Here is a 20,931-nt window from a genome sequence, read left to right on the forward strand (position 1 = left end):
TATAGGCAAAATATAAAGGTTCCGGGTCATGACAAAATCCCCATAATGTGCTCCTATATTGAATATGGCTATTTTTCTAAGCACAGGAACTTAAATAGGAAAAACCCTCATCAAATCACTTGCATGCTTTTTAATTGTCAAAGTGCCATTTTCACTGCTACTAAGTCACGAAAGACACTCATTGTTTTGTTTTGTTGCTTTCATTCAGTGACCTTGTTCCATTTTGAAACACATGCAAAATGAGAAAGAACCAGAAATAACTGCTGCGGTTTATGTGCTTACTTGTTGTCATTTTCCCCACAGGAAAACCATCTCAATTGTCGCATTGTTAAAATATCTATTGAGCATCCTCCTCAGACAAAAATCTGAAACATATTTCTATATTTAATAACTTGTTTTGCTGCAAAGCATGAAGCATACAAATGCATGAGCTCTATTCTAAGTATAATCCATGAAAGAAATTCTTTAAACTTCTTACATTTGATTTTAAAGCAAAGCAACCAAGGATACTACTGATGTGGGCAGACTCAGAAGAGCCTAGCCCAGTTACAGTATTTGTGGCTGTTACTAGCACTCAAACTAGAAAGAAAAAGCCTTTTGACTTAAGATCAAATCTGAAGACAGTTTATTCTCATCCAATTTAAGCTTATAGTAAAATTGTCTAAATGCCTGAAAAACCACTGCTGGCATTACTGAACACACTCTAACTTTCTGGTGAAAATTGTACTTTCCTCGAAAAATTTCTGTCGGTCCGGCATTTTGGGATCATTTAGGGATGGAAAGAAATAATGTTTGATCCATTGGTTAAAGAAAAGGGCTTGTAACCAGGAGGTCCCCGGTTCAAATCCCACCTCGGCCACTGACTCATTGTGTGACCCTGAGCAAGTCACTTAACCTCCTTGTGCTCCGTCTTTCGAGTGACATAGTTGTAAGTGACTCTGCAGCTGATGCATAGTTCACACACCCTAGTCTCTGTAAGTCGCCTTGGATAAAGGCGTCTGCTAAATAAACAAATAATAATAATAAAGAGGTCTATGCATTTGGAGGTGCAGACTATACCTTCCTGTGGATTCTGTTTCTACTACTGAGTACCCAAAGCAAGAGCAGCATTCTTCAGGATGAAAAAAAAACATATTTATTTACAGTAAAGATTAAAAGTAATATCAGCATTTGGGAAACTATTGACTGAAGTTGACAAATTCTACTATCAGGATTTTTTAAATATCAACGTAATGGCTGATAACTTTTCCTGCTTCAAAGTGGATACTTCCTCTTTTCTGATCGAGAGTTTCTTTGACTTATTTCTTCTTCCTTCCTCTCCTTTTCAGAGAGCTGCTCCTGTAAATATTTGCACTTCTTTCTGGTACAAGCCAGCCACTCTTCTTCCTTCGCACTTAACTCCTCGCAGCGTCTAGAAAGAAATATAAAGACATTTGACTACAAAAATAACAGAAAGAGCAAAAGAATGCTTAACAAGATTCTGTTAGCATGTGCAGTATATTGAAAATGATGTTGCCTCTGCATATAATGATTTATTACCTGAATAAATAAAAGGTCTGGAAGGCCAGCATGGATGTAGTGTACTTGTGAAGGCAATTCATTACATTTATTTCTAGGAATGAAGGTCATGTGAAATGTATCACCTTTTTGTCTATGTTATCACTATGGTTCTTTTTGAGCAGCCAAGCCAGTAGGAGGCTTGAGTTGGGAATTTTTTTTTTCTTTATGCTTGGTTATGGTTTTTGAACACAAATTGCAATATTGCAGCTTTAAACTGGGAGATTCAAACATTTCTGGAGGTTGCATTTTTGTATTAATGTCATTGCTTTATGAAGTTTACACACAATTTTTGTTCTGTAAAATAAATAGACTATGTTGGTTCACTTTTGAGTGTAACAGGTCAGTAAATTCTGATACCAGTATGAAATAAAAGACAACAAAACCATTTTGAAATGGTCTTCTTAAGAAAGACACCATTTTTTACAGCAACACTGGAAGAATTATCATACAACCTGTACCTAGATTCAGCTTATTTTCGTTCATTTTCATGTCGTCTCTGTCTGAAAAGATTATCTTTGTTTTCATTTGATTTGGACATGGAATGTAATGGTACAGTAGAAAATAATTAAAAGTGGTCAGGTGTAGCATAATCGAAAGCATCTAATCATACACACTGCTTGTTAAATGCCACAGCATTCCTCTTCAGAACTACACTTTATATCAGTAGTCCAGAGCTGTGGATTAATATGACTGAGTCACATGGATAGTTTTTCTGCTTCATACCACTGTTACTCCTAGACATGATAAATATTACAAGATGTATATCGATTCTCCTCCTTCAGTATTCATTCAACATTGTGGTTTTGATGATGCTTTCTTTGGGCTGGGCACGGGTTAGCCACCCTAGCTGGCAGGATCCAGCTCTGTGTTTTCAAATGGAACAGGATGCTGGAGACCCGCCTAAGGCTTCTAAGAAATTAAAGAAAAAATTACCCCTACTGTCTGCGAGAGCAGGGGTGGAAGATGACTCAAGGTTTGACAACACGGTTAACGACTTAGGAAAGGAAACGGATATGAGAACGGAGAATACTTTGCAAAGGACTATCTGCAGTTAGCAAAGACATGGAGCTCCAGGTTTGTGTCTGTGGCTGGAGCAAAGTGACATCAGTAAGGGATTTGAAGATTCATCAAGAGAGAATGAAATGCTTGAGGGAGAAGGGACAAGGGCCTTGTATTGATCAGTACTTTTTACGAAGTCAGTCAAATGAGGAGGACTTGCACAAACACAACTAGTGATGAACCTAATGATCCTTGTGAACCCAGTCAGATGAACCAGCCTAAGAGAGAAAACAACCTCAATGGGCACAAGCCTGGAGTTAAAGAGCTTCTGAGAAAACAACATGGGACACAGTAAACACGGATCTCTGTTTTTCTTTGTTTTTCTTTTTAAATTTGGAATCGCCAATTATTTTTCTAATTTTCTACCCAATTTGGTAAGACCAATTATTTTTTTATTTCAACCTGGCTCACCGCTGCCACCCCCACGCTGACTCGGGAGAGACGAAGACGTCAGCCATCCACTTCTTTTCACTCTATCAGTCCACCAGAATACCAAATGGAGAACTGTGCACTGTGCAAGTGGAAAGAAGTACAGAAAGCTGTGAAAAAGGCAAGGGCCTCATCATCTCCTGGGCCTAATGGAGTTCTGTATAGAGCGTACAAGAGTGCCCCTGGTGTTCTACGAATCCTGTGGAAAAACAGGTTGTACCAAGAGCATGGCACCGAGCAGGTGGGGTATTTATACCCAAAGAAAAAGACTCTACGAGTATCGGTCAGTAAGCTGGGCTTAGCTGAGTGAGGGACAGAGGGGGGTGATGCTGGGACGCCAGAATTACTGTCGAGCACTCTTAAGGTGTCGTGAGCTAGTCGACAAAACACCAAGGATGGAAGGTGCCCACTTTAAGACCTCTGAGAAGTACCCTACTCAGCTCAGTCCAGGTGCTTGTCATGCTGATGCGCTAGGGAGGCCACAATGTGGTTGATCACCATTAGTTTACAGTAAAAGAAGCTATGTATTAGTAGGTTCTTATCTTGGCGAGAGCTGAGTCCAATATCAGCATGAAGTTTTAACACCTACTCTCATTTAATGGAAATCAGAAGTTTTTTTTAATTCCATAGAAAAAAGGTTTTGTATGTTTTTAAAAGAGTGATCTAGTTTTATTTTTAGAGAATGGGTGATCTACTAGAAGCTAACGCACTAACTGCAACTGTCACTGGTCATTACAGACAACCAGACTGGCCATTATGATTGCAACAAAGACTGCACATTTTTAAAATGAGTACAAATGATGGCTAATACTGTGGTAAGGATGATAAATCTTTAAAGTTCCAGTAAGTTGCTCCCGACAGGCAGCTGGATTCTGTTAGCTGTCTTACTGATGCCCACACCATGGCTGCCACGCTCTGGATAATTTTTAACTGATAGAGATAGCCTATAGAGACTTTTTGTAGGGGTACAATTTCCTCTTCATTTCTGCAACCCTTGACATAATATTTATAATTTGTTCAAACAGACGTCTTAAGAACCTGATTTAAGCCCAGTTTCCCTGCTGTTTTCCGTAGTGCAGAGGTATGGAAGTAGCTGCAGGCTCCCCAATAGCAACAGCCTCTCTTAATGATCATTCAGCTGAACAGTTAGTGTTGAAGGTATTGTGATAATTTTCCACATGACCTTCCTGCCACATGCAATCAAGATCCAAGAAACATACAGCATGTCTAGGCTGAGTTTGGATCCCCGCGTGACAGCTAAAGGATTCCTAATAATTATTCCTGGGGGCGCATCATGAATGAATGATTTACTGTTGAGGAGGGGAATATTTTAAGCCTTTTGCCTATCAAGCTCTCTCTTTAACTCTGGCAAGGTCAGGTTAAGTGGGAGAGTGAATCACAATTGATACTGTCTGCTGGTTCTTCTCAGAGCTCCCGGACTCCCACACATGGGTGCCAAGTGTTTCAGCTCAGCTCGACAGGCGCAGAATACAAAACAATAAACTACAGATGTGTTTGTTTACGTCAGTTTTCTTAATTTTAACTTCAAACTGCAGCTGACTGCTTATATATAGCTAGGGTATGATTTGATCACTACACGTCATAAGAACATAAGAAAGGTTACAAACAAGAGGAGGCCATTCGGCCCATCTTGCTCGTTTGGTTGTTAGTAGCTTCAACAACATTACTGGGTTGAGTTGGTTCCAGACTCCCACAATTCTCTGTGTAAAAAAGTGCCTCCTATTTTCTGTTCTGAATGCCCCTTTATCTAATCTCATTTGTGACCCCTTGTGACCCCTCCTTGTTTCTCTTTTCAGGTCGAACAAGTCCCCTGGGTCAACAATGTCAATACCTTTTAGAATTCTGAATGCTTGAATCAGATCACTGCGTAGTCTTCTTTGTTCAAGACTGAATAGATTCAATAATTTTAGCCTGTTTGCATATGACATGCCTTTTAAACCAGGGATAATTCTGGTCACTCTTCTTTGCATTCTTTCTAGAGCTTTCTAGATGAGGTCTTACGAATGCATTGTAAAGTTTTAACATTACTTCCCTTGATTTAAATTCAACACTTTTCACTATATATCCGAGCATTTATATAGCTTCCCCACATTGTCTAGATGAAGACATTTCTGAGTCAACATAAACTCCTAGATCTTTTTCTTACATTCCTACTTCAATTTCAGTATCTCCCATATGGTATTTATAATGGACATTTGTATTGTCTGCGTTTAGGGGATAGTGATCCCATGTGATGTACAGCGAGGGTTACGAAGTGTAGCCGGTTCCTGGAGCGGGACACCTCGTTTTATAAGGCTAGCGCTCGCCCTCTGGGCACCTTTTGTTTGTAGTTTTTGTACTGTGTTTTATTTTGTATTTTTGTACAGCTTGCTGTATGTGTCCTCTGTGTGTTACCATGGCTGGTAACATCACATGACCACCTTTATTTCGTTTCTGTTTTGTTAATAAATCCTGCATGCCTGTGCCGGCGTTTCAACTCCACCCCCAGTTGTCTCTCTGTATTGCTTGAACAGTGGTTACCCAAACACTTGACATAAGACCCTGTCACAGACGCGTATCTGAGGAAACTAGGCTTTCTGTGCTGTTCAACATGTCTGAAATAGTGCAGTTTGTACAGGCACTCTGTGCTAGCTTATATTCAACACCATCAGTTCCAATTTTTTTTTTTTTTTATTGTGGCAAACTTTATTTTAACAGTATTACAATAATTTCATTCGCATGTTTTCATTACCAGCAAATCTCATTAGTGAACTTTATTGCATATTCCATAGCATAGAGTATGTCATGTTAATACACCTAAGTGGAAATATGAAACAATAACATCCACTGGGGAAAGTACTTTCTTTATACCTCCCGATGAAAACATTTCTGAAAAATCCCCTTCAGGTTAAAAAAAAAAATTATATACATTTCCATTTGGCTTCCCCACTGGATGTGACATCCCATGCAAACAAGTGATAATCAAGACAGGGTCAACCTCCTGCTAATAAACTGAATAACATACTATAGTTGCATTAACTCAGCTACCGGACATTACAAAGTTAACAATGAAGTTCAGAGGCAGCTTTGGCACGAAGCAGTTACTTGAGCAAACATAACAAACACATACAATGCTAAAACTGATATTACGGTGTTCTTCCAAGACAGAATGGATAACTTTCAACAAAAGTGAAAATAAAATAGGAAAATACAAAATTGAACATGTCCACATTTGATTTGTCAAAAAAAAAGACCTTTAAAAGAAAGTGAAGATAGAAATGCCTTTAAGGTGACAAGAAAAGTAACTGAGCATTGGTGGAATGGGAAAGGACCCCTTGCCCGACTCCCATACTGCATATTCTGAATCTGACGTGGTTGGGACCACCCTGGGATTAGTCAGGAAATAGCAGACATAGGGACGCTGTCTGTGATCATCATCATCAGGAACTGAAATACTTCGAAAACTACAAAAGTATTAGGTCCCATTTGAGCTTTATGCATCTAGTACAAAAATCATAAATGTACCCCTTAGCCAGAAATACCAATCTTCACCTCTTTTTAGATTAATTGCTAAAGATCTTTAGTGAAAACAAAAAACAGCCTGCCCTGTCCCATGGTTAGAGCTAGGCTGTTAACAGAATAGCGAGCACTTACATAAATAGTTGCTTATAATGCTCCATTTCAGAGGTCCCTTTCTGGAGCCTCAGCTGGAGAGTTTTAAGCTGATTGTTTAAGTCTGCAAAAAAAAAAAAAAAAGGATTATTTGATTTTTAGCCTGACAATCAGTAAAACGTTATGTAAGCTGTTTGTCTAGTCTGCGTGTGCGTGCTTGTCAGTTTAAAAAAATACAACTGTTCCTTCACTACTCTTTGTGAGCACCTATTGGCAAAAACACATTTAAGAAACCACCTGACAAATACGTCTCCCAGCAGTTTAATTAAATATCAATACAGTTATTAAAAAAAAAAAAAAAAGTTATGGACTTTATTTCACTGTAGTTGTATGTAGTAATGTTAATAAGGGGGTCAATCAATCACCATCAGGATTAATATAGTGTTAGAAAGACACTTTTGATTTAAAATCACTGCAGTCTTTAACCATTTTAAACATTTCAATATACAATGCTTTCTATGTCAGTTTATCTTACATATGCAATCGACACATACTGCTGCTGATACCCGATACCAAGATGTACAAGATTAAATAAAACTTGCCTGTCTCATTATCATTACCTAACCACTGAAACCTGAGCTGCCTTTAGAGGAGGAAAAAAAAATGCAGTTCAAGAGCAGCAGTGCTATGTGTGGCACTGATTGCTGCAAGCCCTAAACTGCTGGGTCAGGTAACAAGAGTCAAGCCACAGAAATCATGCAGGCCCCACTTCAGCTACATTTGTCCATGGGTTGTGTCACATTCCTGTTAACTGCTTGTACTTATTGATAGCCACCTTTTGCATAAATCCGCCTTATAATGTAGCTGCTTTGTTTCCTACCAAGTGAACACCCCCTGTCAATAGAATGGAGTACAGTAACTCCTTGTTATTGTAATTGCATTTGATTTTCTAGTCTTTAGCTGTCTAATGTTACATTGTAACTGGAGAGAGCTCCACAGTCTGTTGATCTGTCTCTCTTCAACTTTAAGACTTCAACAGGTTGTTTTCATGCAGACCTAATGCCTATAATTGTATATCATCTTGAGACTTTTATATTTTTGTAGATTTTTTTATTCATTGTTATATAGGCTACAGTGAATAAAGGATAGAGTATCCCTGCCTGAGACCAGTGGGAAAAAACTGCTGACTTTCTTAAAATGTTTTATTACAGACTTTGAAAATGATACATACACACCTCTTTCAACTGAAACCACCCTTAAATAAAATGAAACTGCCTTGTGACATTTCTCTTAATGACTCATAAAAGCCAGCCACTGACACTATCAATTAACAGTTGTCAGCCTGTGAATACTAACAGGAAAATATTTAATGCAAATATCTTTTGTCAATTAAACAAGCCCCAATCAACTTACCTCTTGTTTTCTGGTAGAGGGGCAAAGCGCCCTGACCTTCCAGTAATAATTTGCTTTTGAACCAAGTGGCTGAATATATCAGACAGCTGCAAGGCAGAGTTGATGAAACTGCTCCAAGTATAAGAGCAGCTTGGATGTTGTGATCTAACTGCTTTCTGTTTGATAAGCTTTTTGTCAAATTACTGTTTAGTTTAAAAAAAAAAAAAAATGTGTTGACCTACTGACATTTTGTGATCTGGTGCAATGCTGTATGTGAATGAAATGTAATTTTTTTATATATATATAAGGGGGATTAAACTTGACAATGTGTTATACACATAATGGGGCTCAATGACAGTAAAAATAATATTTTGAAAAAGAAACAGTTAATTTCTCATTTCAAAAGAGCGAAAGCTGTTTTGTAAAACATATGCAGTTCCAGTATGTATGTCACCTTGACTTTTCTTTTACGTAAAGGAACACTGAGGGTTTTTGTGCAGCGATACTCAGATAATTGCTATTTGGTCACTGTGCCCCGTTCTGAAAATTGGCTAAGAGATAAAAAGCTGCAGGGATTTCTGAAGTTTTAAAATAAAACATTTCACAACTTCATCTCTCTGCACGTACTGTAGTTGTGCAGTGTTTATATAAAGTGAGTTCTGAATGTAATGAAATCTCATTTGTCACTCTAAAGCTTCTTCATTAACACACAGCCCTTGAAATATAGATACATGCACACATTGATACACATTGGTACAGCACATGCTTATAAAATACATTATTTATGTACTGTACTAGATACACAGAATGGACCTGATTTATCCTTATGCAAATTTACCATTTTCTGTGAAAGGAAAATCAAACTATTGCTGCAAAAATAGTATCAAGGTGTGCCTATTAGCTGTTAGTTACTAGTTTTTGTTTTAACTGTCATTATAAAAATCACTCCCAGTATGTACAGCAATTTAAATGGCCCAGAAATGTAAGGATGTTTACATAACAATTGCTGGCCAAAGCTTACCTCTGATTTCATAATTAAGACATGAAAGGCTAACTCAAAAGACTATAAGTAGATGTTGTATTTTCAGCTAATTCGACTGTAAAAAAACAAAAAAAACAAAAAAAAAAAAACTAAAGGTTCAATAAAAATGTGATATATTCAAATTTATAAATTATGGCTCTGTTCAATATGATGACCAGTGAAAAAAACCTGCTAATGTGAGTCACTATCATTTTGAGACATGATTCTTATCAACAATATTTAGGTTTGTCGGTTTCTTGGTCTAACACAAAACAGTCATTATCAAGCCTGCCAACTTGAAGCAGCCTGACATTAGATGTCAGCAGTATTTACAAGGGATTACTATGAGGGAGAAACTATCTTCACACATTTCAGAATTGTAAATTAGCCTAATTCTCAAGATTGTGTGCTAAGATGTATTATTGTACAGGCCAACACATAAATGGCACACAAAGGGGGCTAGACTTTTCTTTTTCCAGCTATTATGGAGCTAAGAATGAAAGCGCCGATAAGTCAGGGGCTTTGCAAAGAATAATATAGGCTATCCAATGTTTTATATTATATTCCCTACTGTGGCACACACATTACAATACATTAAATCATATATATTTCTTTACGCTGTTGCAATAGGGAATTTTAATATGAAAGAGCAACAACATTGGTGCATGGCGTTCTTACGAAACATGCTTTAGTAAATGTATATTTTCTGACAAACACACATACGTTGTAATGAGGGTTAAACTATTTAATCGCTAACTCTTCCACACGCATGTACACCATACAGTAATTCAATGGCCAAACCACTTGCTGTGACTGCAGAAAAGTCACAACATTATACTTATGTTTTGGAAACTCTCACCTACCCAATGTTTGTTTTTGCATTTCATGGCACTTGTTTTGCAGTTGGGATTCTCCATGGACTAAGGTTTGGAGCTGCTGAGATTTTAACTCAGCTGCAGCTGCCACAGACTAAAGATCCCTCACCTGCTCCCGAAGGCATGTAATCTGCGGCTGAGAGGTGCCCAGAGATTCATGTAATGTGGTGATTTCTGGAACAAAAAGCCAAATGCATTTAAGTACTCAGACAAATGATCTTTAATATTGCTACCTTGTTGACTCAATGCACTCAAGGGCTTGATGAACGTACATCCCACGCACTACAGAGACAAAGACATTTCAGCTTGCTCTTTCGTGCTTTTTTCCTTAGAAGTATAATCACATTATTTAGTCAAGCAAAACATGTGCAAGACAAACATATACAATACTAACTGTAGTGTCATTAGGGTAATGCACTGTATGCTTATAGTGTGATATGCACGTATCTCTTTTTTCATCTATGTGTAAGTATAATTATTAATTGAACATACATTGGACCAAGAAATGTGCAGAATTTTGAGACAGTGCGTTATGAATTTCAAGTGGTAGCAAAAGGGTTGGAGGATTTTATTTTTATTTATACCATTCTGAATCTAAAATGAAATTCTATTGACATTATTAAAAGTGATGCAGTATTGTCCACTAGGGAGAGCACTCTTCTACAGAAACTTTCATTTCCATTGCAGGAGAAACTGAAACGCCAGTTTAACAGCCTCTCCTATTTAACTCTGATGTTTTTTTTTTTTACGTTGTCTTAATCTGAATAATTATTCGTTTTTTTTTATAAATACAATTGTATAATTAGAAATTAATCCACAGTGCTCCCCAGGGAAGAGTTTACTGCACACCTTCACAAGTGGGGTTCATTTGAAGCTTAGGTTAGCATTTATGAGTCTTTTCAGAAGCAGCCCCTGTGTCTGAAAAAGGAAACTGGTCAGAATCCCTGGTAAATAGTGATATAAGCTGAAAAAGCAATACAGCACAATACACAACACACATATTAGGATATCAAACAGGTAAGAAATCATATATGTTATAAAATATCCCTTTAACAAACTAGTTCATAACAGATAATACATTTTGGTAAAGTGCATCCGTACAAACAAACCTGAACTTTATTTTTGCAAAAAATACTGTATGGATCGCAATGTAACTATTTTGTTTTTAATTAAAAATATGATTCCCTTGTTTACAATGGTATGGTTTCACGATAAGGTATGTGTGTTTTAACTTTCTCCTTTCCTGTACGCCTATGATTAGCACACCATTATTAAGGCAGCAGTGTGCAGTAGTGGTTAGGGCTCTGGACTCTGGACCGGAGGGTTGTGGGTTCAATCCCCAGTGGGGGACACTGCTGTTGTACCCTTGAGCAAGGTACTTTACCTAGATTGCTCCAGTAAAAACCCAACTGTATAAATGGGTAATTGTATGTAAAAATAATGTGACACCTGTATAATGTGAAATAATGTATAATGTGAAATAATGTATAATGTGATATCTTGTAACAATTGTAAGTCGCCCTGGATAAGGGCGTCTGCTAAGAAATAAATAATAATAATAATAATTATCAAACATACCTCTGAGCGTCTGTATTTGCAAACAGGTCTATACTTTACCAGGTGCAGTCCAAGTCTCATGGTTCTAATAACAAATTAAAGGTGTATCAGGTTACATGAATCCTGGCACCTTGTCAGGGCTTGAGATCATTTGTGTTGCTGCTGGTGAAGCCTCGCTATGTCTGTCAGCATATTTAAGAATATGTCTGCATAATTAATGAAAGGAAACCAGCTGTTGCTGTTCCATAACCTGCCTACCAACGTGATTCATAGCCTCTCTTTTTCTGAAACCACAAAAGCTGAAAGACGGGTAACTCGTAATTGTTTATGGAAAGCTTCGAATAAAATATTAGCTTGGCCTTCAACCATCGTGTGTCAAGTTGCTTTAAAAATTATTGCTGATTGAATGATATGAATGAGGCTCCTATTGTTGATACTTGCTTCCTACGTGTGAGCATTGTGATACTTGTCTCGAATTCTACAAAAACATGAAGTTCAAAAGGGATCTACTGTACCCTGGCATCAAATGTATAATGTCTATTTGCTGAAATTGTACTTTTCAAAAAGGCTGCCAGGTTATTATTATTTGTTTATTTAGCAGACGCCTTTATCCAAGACGACTTACAGAGACTAGGGTGTGTGAGCTATGCATCAACTGCAAAGTCACTTACAATTACATCTCACCCAAAAGACGGAGCACAAGGAGGTTAAGTGACTTGCTCAGGGTCACACAATGAGTCAGTGGCCGAGGTGGGATTTGAACCGGGGACCTCCGGGTTACAAGCCCCTGTCTTTAACCACTGGACCACACAGCCTCCTATGAGATGCAGAACACCATTTCCTTTACAGTAAAAGCATTCTCCCCATCACCATTATTACTCTTACATACACACCCTTACATACCTAAATGCAGTCATAAAAGACAGAGATAAGAGACTGAGGTGCAAGTTCAAATGATCTTTACCTTGAAACCTGGCCACACCTTGTTGGTTAGGGCTGGGGTTCCTGCTGAAATCCCTGTGGCTTTTGCCTGCTCTTAATGAGATGGGGTGTCATACCATAATAGGTAACAAGGGCATACTTGATTAAACATGTTGACCTTTACCTCAGCCCGTTCATGGGGAAGCTGTCAGCCCATCAAAACAGAAGTAATCCCCTGGTTATAGACTAACAAGTTAGACAACAAGCGTTGAAAGACACAGCATTGACTGCCTTTATCGTATTCAACGCTACAGCCTTCCATTCACTGAACAACAACAAGGTAAAGAGGTTCCAAATTACGCCACGTTGCTAAGCAGAAGCAGAGCTTGATATAGATTTTAAGTAAATACCCTAATTCAGCAGTTTGAACATATTTCCCATATCTACTTGCTTGTTATATAAACCAAATATAACATGCATGCACATGGAGTGTTGTGAAAATATGTAACTCACGAGGATCTCCCTAACAAACCCACTACTCAGTGTATCCCAATACTTAGATGAAATCTAGTATCAAATGTCTTGTCTTTTTTTCTATTTTGGTCTATGCAGGCCTAAGAGCCACCATATAAATTCTCTATGGCAATCATTTCCAGACACATTTAGGTAACAGGCATACTGGCACCTCAAATGTGTTTTTTTTCCCCTATAGCCTATTCTTTAAATGTTGACTTTTCTTGGAAACTGGTTCACAATATTTTAGTGGGTACACTGGCTGCATAATAGAAAGCAAGTCTATTAATTCCAAAGTCCTTTAAAGGTATGTTATGTGTTGCAGAATCCACATGCAATTTCCTTATCTGCGAATTTCATATTAATAACAATCTGTTTCTCCCGTTTAACTACTGCAGAATAATTATCATCTCAATAGACATGCATATGAAAAGCAGCTTGTGCTGGAAAGGAATGTAAACTATGAAACAACAAAAAAAACAAAATGAGCACGAATACAAGATAATTCCAGAGAACAGGCAGCACTTTGATAAATTACAGAAACCTATGCAAATGCTGATGGTTGGAGAACTTTTAGTAAAATTCACTGAATTTGCATCTGTGAATATGGAAAGAAAAAAATGGGGCCCATGCAAGTAAAATAAGGTTCTAACTGTCAGTGGATGAGATATCAGTTAAAGACCAATTTTAATTCCTGTTGTACTGTTTGTGGCAGGTGCATTGATAAAGAAAGAAAGCCCTCTGTTCTTACCAAACTAATTTTGCATACCTCTATTCAGCAGCTCGGTGCTAAACCCTCTCTGGATGTCTGGGATATCAGAAACAGCACACCTGACTCTTGTCAGCTCCTTCTTCATCAGCTGAAGAAAACCCAATGTCTTCTTCAAGGCAGAGACCTGTTCTTGGTATTTTGACTTGTAAAAAAGGGCACACCTGTTTACGGTTAGAAAAGTAGATTCATAAGTATGCAGTGGTGCTATATTTAGAAGTGAGGGGTCGGTATTATCTACCCCCCCTCATCTCAACCCTACCACGTCGCCTGCAGTCCCTGTTTCCCCACACACTCAACAGAACCGCAGTTTATCACTAGTAGTTACGGTATTTGAAAGGGCTAACAAGTGTACCAATTGATTACAAATTCAGACAATCAATTGGTACACGAGGTATTATTGTAAAGCAACTAGACTTACAGCTATTTATATTAAAGATAAATAAATACACAGATACTGTACATATTTTCACAACCAGTTTCATACACTAATACACAGGATTAAAATGCTGTCATTATTATTATTATTATTATTATTATTATTATTATTATTATTATTATTATTATTAATAATAATCCTATGTGTAACACTCCCCCACCCCCCTTTCTTGCATATTGAATGGTTTGGTCCAGAATCAGCTCGTCTCACTGTCCTATTAAGAGCGAATGAGACTGAGGTTTTGAAACAGAAGTGCATCCGTTTGTTGCAATTGAGTTTTATCTTTTAAATAAATGTTTAGCTTAATTTATCTACATTATTTCTTCTATATGGGTCTAAAAATAAGAACTGTTCCAATTATTACATCTAATTGTAAAACGCTGACACCAGCACAGCGTTAATACAGGTTCCCTTCACCTCTCTACATTATTCACACCTGTTGTTCCAGACCAGGCACGCTATATTCAAACTTTTTCATTATTTATCTCTCAAGGGTTTTGTACGGTTATTGTATTATTTGCTTATTTGTATGGGTTATACACATGTATATCTCCATATATTAATAGTCTACAATATTCTACACGTGAAGTACAGAAGCAGTGCTCTCCCTGCCCAAGAGAAGTGGGGGAGCGGTGCTCCTCTGCGACCCCCCAGCACTACACCCCTGGAGTACGTATTTTATACATGTCAGTTTACCTGAGTTGTTGTCTATTGCTAAGTACATCATAACAATGTATAATGGCTTCTATTTGGTGCAATGTATGGTTACTAAATCTATTTAGACATGAAGGAAATGCAAGCAGTTTACTTAATACAACCTAACCTGTCAGCTGAGGCAATCAGCTTCCTACAACCGGTGCTAAATGGGAGACCACTCTACCAGTTCAGCCACAGCCTCTTTAGAACTCCAGTCCAGATTCCACAACATACTGTGGAAGCTGCAACACTTTCTTAAAGGTTAAGAAAGATTTGCTCAGAGCCTTTATCAAACAGAGTTATTGGTCTAGAAGTGGCACATTTGAAAAAGGAGCCTAATGTGCTTATTATTATTATTATTATTATTATTATTATTATTATTATTTATTTCTTAGCAGACGCCCTTATCCAGGGCGACTTACAATCGTAAGCAAATACATTAAGAATCACAGTACAAGTAATAATACAATTAAGAGCAAGATAAATATAATGACTTTGGTGATAAATACAATGACTTTGCTTCAGTGTGGGAAGATGTGGGAATTCATTGAGGTTCTAAATATGCAGGAAAGGCAGCATAAACATTTCATACAACATCCAAAATACAGTTTTTAAATCTGTGGTCCAATATATGAGCTGCACAATTAAATTCAAAGCAGTATGAAGTATTGGATGTGGCACAGTTAAAGGGATGAGTTACATTTTCCACAGACTTTGACTTTCAGTATTAAAAATTAGCTGTATATTAAAATGAGAACAATTAGGGGATCACACATTTTCCAACAGCCTTGCAAGCTAAAAAAAAAAGAGAAGAAAACTATGACAACTTAGGAATCATGGAAAAAATATTTATTAACCTTGTCCTTTAACTTGCCCTGTTTCTTTGAAGAAGTGGTTCATACTATTGATTACTTACAGTGTATTTTAATGCTTTCATCTGTTTCAAAACTATGTTAAATTGATTATATGATCTATTGGAAGATTTATGGAGAAACAGAAACTACAACACTTGTTGTTAACCCTTCAGAATATCCTGACTAAACAAATCAAATAACAAGGGACCAGAAGCACAAATGAGTCCCTTACTGATAAAGGGTTAATGAATCACCCGGGTAATTGTGGAGGACTTTACAATAAGAGAAAATTACAAAATAAACCAGACAGATGGACAGCGGGCGATTGGTGGAAATAGCTGTTTGTGAAAGTGATGACAAAATCAATCATATCAATCAAATAAAAACAACAATATCTTGAGAGAAGGGGTGGCTGTGTCTCCTGACATGACTGGGATCCTGGGCAAAGACCAGGAGCCACAAGGCTTTTTATCCAAGGGAACTGATCTGAAAATATCACCTGACAAGGACTGCAACATAAAAACACCTTAACAGGCACTCCATATAGAAGGCAAACTAGACTCATTTGTGCTTCCTTAAAAAGAGACAAAAAAAGGAGATAAAGCCTTACTGTTCAGAAAAACGGTAGAGATGTATAAAAGGTAAATCATTATTTTAAACATTTTTGATAAATCCCTTTAAATATATATATATATATATATATATATATATATATATATATATATATATATATATATATATATATATATATATATATATTTAAAAGATATAATTTTGCAAAAAAATTACATCATAAACCTAATAAAATAATATGATTGGGGAAAATAATGCATTGGTTGGTTAGAGTAGTCTGAACTGACAAGCTTTTATCACAAACACATTCATTCTTAAGGTAGAAAAGTCAAAATCAGTAAATGTTTCATGAAATTATAATCAATGATCTGAGAAGTTCCTTTGTTTCCCCATTTTCACTAACTTTTAGATTTTGGTGCAATTTGGATTAAGTACCTAAACAGTGTAAAACTATCCATCTCGCTGACACATAATAACTTCTAGAGTCACTAACCCTTTGGAATAAAACACAAACATAACATCTATTATGTAAACATATCAAATAAAATGTTTTGGGTGGAATATAAAAATATTTTGTTTCCTTCTGAAAGCTTTAAGGGGAAAAAGGGCATGCAATGAGAAGGGTATGGTATGTTCACACAAAGTCATTGCTATTGTCATAACACAGTCTCAATGATCTATTGCATAAGGGTAAGCAGTAACAATTTTTGTGGCCTGATTACATTTACTTTGCACATTCCACATTGCAAAGGCCTCAGGTTTTTTAAAATGAGGATCTCCAGTTCTTATAAAATAAAACTGAACAGTCTCCCAAAAGGCAAAGAAAACAAACAGTATGAAAGAAAGAGACATAAAGACAACTCCAATGTTCACATACTACTGTAGCCAAAAAGATTATTGATGACTTCACTCCATCTGGACTGATTTTTCACATTTACGACTTGTCACTTACTTGCTCACATTCCTTTACTTCTTGCCAGACAAAAACTATGCAAGCTTACTGGGTTTGTCCCATCAATCTGCAATGTGTGTGTGTGTGTGTGTGTGTGTGTGTGTGTCTGTGTGTGTCTGTGTGTGTGTGTGTGTGTGTGTCTCTGTGTGTGTCTGTGTGTGTGTGTGTGTGCCTCTGTGTGTCTCTGTGTGTGTCTGTGTGTGTCTGTGTGTTTTTGTTTTAAAGGTTCCAAACAGTTGTTTAACATCTGCTGCTTTTTTCCTGTCGTGCTGTTTTTTTAATTTTCAGTGTCAGTACCAAATACGGTTAATACATCATGCCATGCAACTTCCTGGGAAAATAAAAAAAAAACAAAGCATTGTATTTTCCTAACTTGATTTTGTCAGCACATTGTTTTATCATTTCCTTACCTGAACATTTGGGACTGGTGTTCGGCTTCTTTCAACTTGTTCCCAATGATGCTCACGTAACCGATTACAGACTCCAGTTTGGTTTGTTTGCCTGCCAATTCCATGCCAACGACTTTCAAGCTAAAAACAACAAAGAATGAGAAAATAATAGTAACATCAAACCCAGTTCTAACTGTGTAAATGATCTACATTTACTGTTTAAATTAGCTATTGCGTAAATGAGCGAATGTACCCACCACTTTTTACAGTTTGAATGGATTCACTTATTTACAGAACTGGTAGCAAGACATTTTATTAACAGAACTGATAGCAAGACATTTTACTGCACTAATGTTTATCATCGGTTGTGGCCAAGTGGTTTGTGGTGCTCAGGTAATGACAAACAACAGCGTTCACGGTGTAATGGTGGTTTATTTATAATCCAAAGTCACTTGACAACTGTAAACAATAATAACTGGCAATACACAGGGTTGTGTAATGATCAGAAAATCCCCTTGGGGGTTCAGTCCCGAAATAATAATGTTTGTAAATACACACACAGAACACAGACATGGTCACAATTTCAAAGTGAGTGCTTTTCAAGTGCGAGTGGTGAAATACATTTATTTTGTGAACAATGGTGCAGTAATGTCCAGGTTGGTGCTGGCCTTTAGGGACAGCTCCTGGTACGTGTTAGCCGTCTAACAAAACAAACGGTTACAATTAGCACAACAGAACAAACAAACAAACACTAAACACTCCCGATACTTTCACAGTCCTTTAATGGTTCGTCCGTAACCATAACAAAGGAGCAGTTTGTTATGGTTAGCCACTTCCCCTTTAGTACCTTCAGCCACGCCCCCTTGATTAGCGAGTGCAATCGTTTTTCCTCCAATCTGAGATTGCCACATTGCTTCCCGTCTGGGGCGATGACTTTGTGTACTGTGGATCTGCCCCCTTCCTGGATGGCTGAATTCCAACTGACCCTGGAATGAACTGTGAAACCATCCAGTCCGGGGAACACTGTTCCCTTTACACAGCGCCCTCACAGGTCGGGAGGGAGATTTATAACCAAGATTCATTCGTTCTCTGTCAAAACGGTTCACATCTATGAAACACTGGCGAACAACACTGAACTTCTTTATGCAGTCTTTGTCTATTTAATTAGATTAAAGCTAAGAGGAAAAATTATAAGCTCATGTAATTAACACTGTGAATATTTATTTGGGATTCAGTTAACACATCAGTAATTTCCCTCAACGGTTCCCTTTAGCTAAAACCAATCCTACATTTAAACTCAGATGCTCGCTTGTGGCGTAACTTAATAAATCGAGATGAAAGCTGACCGAATGAAAGCGTTAACATCTTGATCATCTTCTTTCTTCTTTATCCAGTACTACCATAAGCATTATGTTAGAAAACCTGCTTCATATGGTTCAGCATATTATGCATTAAGCATAGTGTTAGACAGTTTTTTAACCCATTTTTACAATGAAGCAACATATGGTTAAGACTAAAGACTAGCAAATATTGACCAACTGTTAGGTTTAAATGAATACAAATTACTCATCTGAGTCTGAATACATCTGACTGTCCCCTTCATGATTCACATTTAGATCACCAAACTATGAATTACCACATACCTGTGGTAAAGTGGTTTTATTATTAGCAAATTACAGGAAATCAATGCCATTCCATCTAAATACAGTAGCAGAAACCCTTTTTACTCTGTGCCTGACCCGAAGGTTAGGCTGGGACAGTGGAGAATGCTTCATTAGCAACAAACTGATTATCCACGACCAACCAAAATCTCTCTGATACAAGCTCCTTTCATGGCCCAGCACTGAGCAGGTAAAGAGAACAGGATAAAGATTGTGGTATTTTAGAAACATACGCACAGACCGCCCAAACTAAAAACTGAAGCTTATGCCACAATTACAGGTTAGATGTTGGATGTGATTCACATTGCTATTTTTAAAAGGAATATATTCCAGTGACAAATAATGCTCTTAAAAGTGAGTGACGTCATTTCAGATCCTTTATTACAGGCAGGCTCAATGTTCTGCCGAAGGTAGGGTTAGGATTGTGGGTAAACAGCAACTATCACCTTGCTCCAATAGCAATGCTTGTGAAGTCACCTTAAAATGTTTTATGATACTTCCTAACAGCTATTTATTCTTTCTTAATCCTGATCGGTCTGTTATAATGTGTTATAATACAGCATCCGGCCAGGGACTTTATTCTTATAATAATAAATAGCCTTCTGAACAAGCCAAGCCATGATTAACAATCCTCCTCATATCGAATTTATTGTAATCACTTTATTTGGGCACCTCAATACATACAGTATGTTCTTACATACAGTAGTTGTCCAGACAGTTGCCTTTTTGTTAGCTACTGGATAAACTGCCTCAACCAGCTAATTTGTTAATGGTTAGTGTAACATCAGACAAAAAAAATTGCCAGTCACAATGGAAAGCTTAAAAAAGTGGGGCATACAATAAGAAATATAAGTAATATTTTTACTAGCATCTGTAATGGATTTAGAGAAGGACCCCACATCAAACAACGTACTGGAGTTTTTTTTACAGTTTTTCAAAATGAGAAATGCACTCTTCCTCAGCTCGTGAAACTGAATTGAAAGTTTTAGGCCGGAGGGTTACAGTTAACCATGTCGGTAAACCTCATTCTTCCATCTACATCCGGAGCATGTCAAATTTGTACAACTACCTATTTGTTCACACAGTTGTTAACTGTGCCACATGACTACAAATACAAAAGCACAAGCTTGCCTTTAAAAACTGGAATGCTCAACTTTATATTGCTCCTTAAAACTACAGCAGTGTAGTAAAGGAACATCCAAAATTATCTTAAATATTGTCTACTTTAAACTTTTTTGTAAAATTAAATAAGGTAAATATCATACAGGACTTAGATATATACTAAGAGGATTTACTGAGTAATTCAGTGCTGAATAGCTCAGTAATGACTAATAATGACAATGGATTTGATTGAGTAATCATTAAAATAGTATTATCATATCGATATTTGCTGATTCCCTTTAATCTGTTAGTTTTGTAACAAGGATGGACACTGTTTATCCATTTTAAAACATTTACTTGCTTAGTTTATTCTCAAAGTTGTTACATGGATGTAGTGGCAATGAGAAATATGGCAGACAGTGAACAAGATGGGGGGTTTCACAGAGCAGATTGAAAAGTTTGAATACAAAAGCAATACAAGCTGCTAAACAAGGGTGAGGAATAAACACAGGAATGTGACCTGTGATTCTACTTTGAACCTACAGTCTTAGTTCATTT

The sequence above is a fragment of the Acipenser ruthenus genome, chromosome 12 (genome assembly GCF_902713425.1).
Source record: "Acipenser ruthenus chromosome 12, fAciRut3.2 maternal haplotype, whole genome shotgun sequence".
In the NCBI taxonomy this organism is placed as follows: domain Eukaryota; kingdom Metazoa; phylum Chordata; class Actinopteri; order Acipenseriformes; family Acipenseridae; genus Acipenser; species Acipenser ruthenus.